The sequence below is a fragment of the Pimephales promelas genome, chromosome 19 (genome assembly GCF_988280905.1).
Source record: "Pimephales promelas chromosome 19, fPimPro1.hap1.1, whole genome shotgun sequence".
NCBI lineage: Eukaryota > Metazoa > Chordata > Actinopteri > Cypriniformes > Leuciscidae > Pimephales > Pimephales promelas.
This window is the reverse complement of record NC_142787.1, coordinates 18,361,815-18,365,054: the sequence shown is the minus strand read 5'-3', so window position 1 is coordinate 18,365,054 and position 3,240 is coordinate 18,361,815.

Genomic DNA, 3,240 nt, shown 5'->3' with positions numbered 1-3,240 from the left:
CAGCACTTCAGTAACTGCCTCTTACATTCCCAACACATGATGACACAGGCAAAGTCCAACCTCTCGCCCTCCTGCAATACAGTGGCCATTTATGATTTATGAACCATTACAAGAGCTTTAGAACATGACTTGTTGAAAACCATTTCATTCTCTGAGAACAACCATCTTTGCTGTTTTACAGCCATTATGGTCAGAACCACAAACCAAAAAAAGTAAGTATGAGCAGCCAATGGAATAACAAAAAAACCCATGTGAAGTCAATGGGGTCCATCAACTGTTTGGTTACAGACATTCTTCAAAATATCTTCCTTGTGTGTTGAGCAGAAGAAAGAAATTAATACAGGTTTTGAACAACTTGAACAACTTTTGAACAACTTATTTTTTGGGTGAACTGTCACTATAAGGATATTCCCACTCCACCCAGACAATCAGGACTCTCTAATAGCGACACGACTGTTATTCTCCTGATAATGAGGTTGTCCTCTGATAGGCATTCTTAAGATTCTCTCGGAGAAGAGCAAGGATATTAATAACCACAAGCCTGAAGGTGACACAGATTTCCAAAGCAGTATGCATATGATGGTAATGTGTGTGACTGAACCAATCAGGTAAAACTAGAACATCAAAGTCAATTATAAAGCCCTGTTCACACCATCAGGACACACAATGATAGAGCGACATGATCCCATTCATTTTCAATGGAGAGCTGGCGACATGGGCGAGTGACCGTTGCAGAATTGTAGACAAGTCAAGTGAAGCGAATCAGGCGACCAAAGTTCAGAAACGTTTATGCAAATGAGCAGCGAATTTTGCAAGCGACAACCAATTGGAGTCAGTGAATACTGTCAGTGGAGCTCACATCATAGTCTCGAGTGCAGACAAGACAGGACAGAGCTCTAGAGCGACTTCACTATTTTATATGATTTGACTGTACCACGGATATAATAAAATGATGTGTGGAAAAGAAATTGTCGGCAGTCTCAGTGGCCGTTCACATATTGCAAAACACAAGGAAAACGCCTGCCGGGCTGCTTTCTCCCCCATTCAAAAGTGCTTGAGAGCATTGTGTCTGCAGTTGCTAAGCAATCGTAAGCCCCGTTCTCCATTAAGACATGGACAGATAAATGGATTTCCAACCCTTGCATATGAGATCTACAAGTAGATATATTCATGGAGATGTACAGATATGATTTTCGTCCATCTTTGCTGAGCTTTCAATGTTTTTAAGAATTGGTTGGTTCTGGTCACATGACCTGCTATGTGCATGCGGCTTTCTAAAAAGGTGAGAATTTTTTCATCTGGCTGTGGCATAGTCATGCGTTTACATGTAAAATACGAACTTGAGCATGCAAAAGACGAGACGTGGAACGTCTACATCTATTACATGGACGTAGTGAGTTTGATTCATACATTGATAGTTGGTGTTAATTGTGATGTCAATATGAAGCAGTGAGCAGTTTAGCACTGCTGTAGTTTATATTAGTTTCCCCTGCATTATGTTTATTATTTAGCCTGGGTTTCCCCATGCTGCTTTGCCGCAGCGCAATTTTATTCACGTTGCTAGGCAGCCTGGACACCATGATCCTAATTTTCGCCTGAGATAGGGAACCAATCACAGAACAGGGAGGGAGCAACAAGATGATGACGATGTACATGTGACACACCGAAGCAGTTTGTTTATATCTATGGATTCATCATGGCAGCGGACGCAAAGTTACCTTTTGATACAGCCTTTGTGTATACATAAATCTCCTAAATCTTTGACCCATCATCTTCTTCATCGTCTAATTTTCTGTCGCTCTACATACGTCATCTAGTATCATTGAACCGATTGGCTATGAGCTACGTACAGGCGCATTTGATAGACATTCGTAGCACCCAATAATATGGCTCTGGGCATTCGTAAACCACGCCTCAAATGCGAGAAAAAGAACATGTGGTTTCCAGACCACGTTTCATTCTCAATGATACGTGGTCTGGTGTTAGCCAGGCTATTTATTTTTAGGGACAAGAACATTTATTATTTGTCGTTTCGAATAATGTTTGAATGAGTAAAATTCGTCGACTGATCAATTGTTAATCTAATTAATGATTTAATGAACCAAGCACTGCTGTAGTTTATATAACAACAATTTCTAACAGCAAAATGCTACTTTTAATTCTTTTAAGTCTAATTTCCAAGTCAGTTAGAATGATAGCTAAGGTTCTATATCATTTGTGATTGCATTTTCCAAAAATATGGTGCACTCTACCAATAACATTAGAGCGACATTTGGCAACAAAGTTGCTGGTGGTGTGAACAGGGCTTAAGGTAGGACTGGTTAGACAACAAAATTCTTATCAGATCACAAGGTAAAAAAAAAATGCAGTAATGTAATAAGACACCCATTTCCTCAAGCATTCATTTTTCATAACACGGATGGATACCATACTCCAAATAACAGTGTTCAGCAAGAGTGAAGCACTTATCATCACTCACTCCCACTATCAATCTGGGAATACTGAGAACTAAGTAAGGTCATGCTGAAAGCCTGGAAGTTTCCATGGTAACACATCTGTTTCCGAGGGGCGCTAACGTCTAAATGGGAGGATGCAGGCCTAAGGAATTTAGAGGAAACGGGTGGGATGTCTCCAAGGATTTAGTTTGGCTAATAGTAACTGTTTGAAGAGTCCAAAAAGCTGAAATAATAGCAGTTTGCAAGAGGGATCCAGAGATTTTCCCATATTATTTCAGTCCTTTATCATGTTAACACATTTCGAAAAGGCTTCTTTATTGATTGAGATTTGAAAGCTTCACGAACCCAGAGAATGATGATGCACTCAAACCGATGAAATATTTATGATTATAGTAGATAATATTTATGATTATATTGAGCTGCAGGAAAAAAAAAAGGTTCACTTGCAGCCTATCACAGCTGCCCAGGGATCAAAACATCACACGCAGGCGGATTTCAAGAGATTTAATCCGTGGCAGCACGTCAACTAGGTACATCATGCAGAACACACCCACTCAAACCATGCAACAAACACACACAACCTATAATAAACCAGCACTTCCATGCATTAAATATAAAAAAGCACCCTAAGATCTCACAAATGTATAATATCCCGTCACATTTCCTGTTACTTACTTTAAGCCCAGGTTCTATGTGCAATGATGATTCTTAAGATGAAGATGGGTGCATGAGTATGCAGAAAACAAAACCTCACTCTCACTGCATTTGTCTAACCATCTCCTCT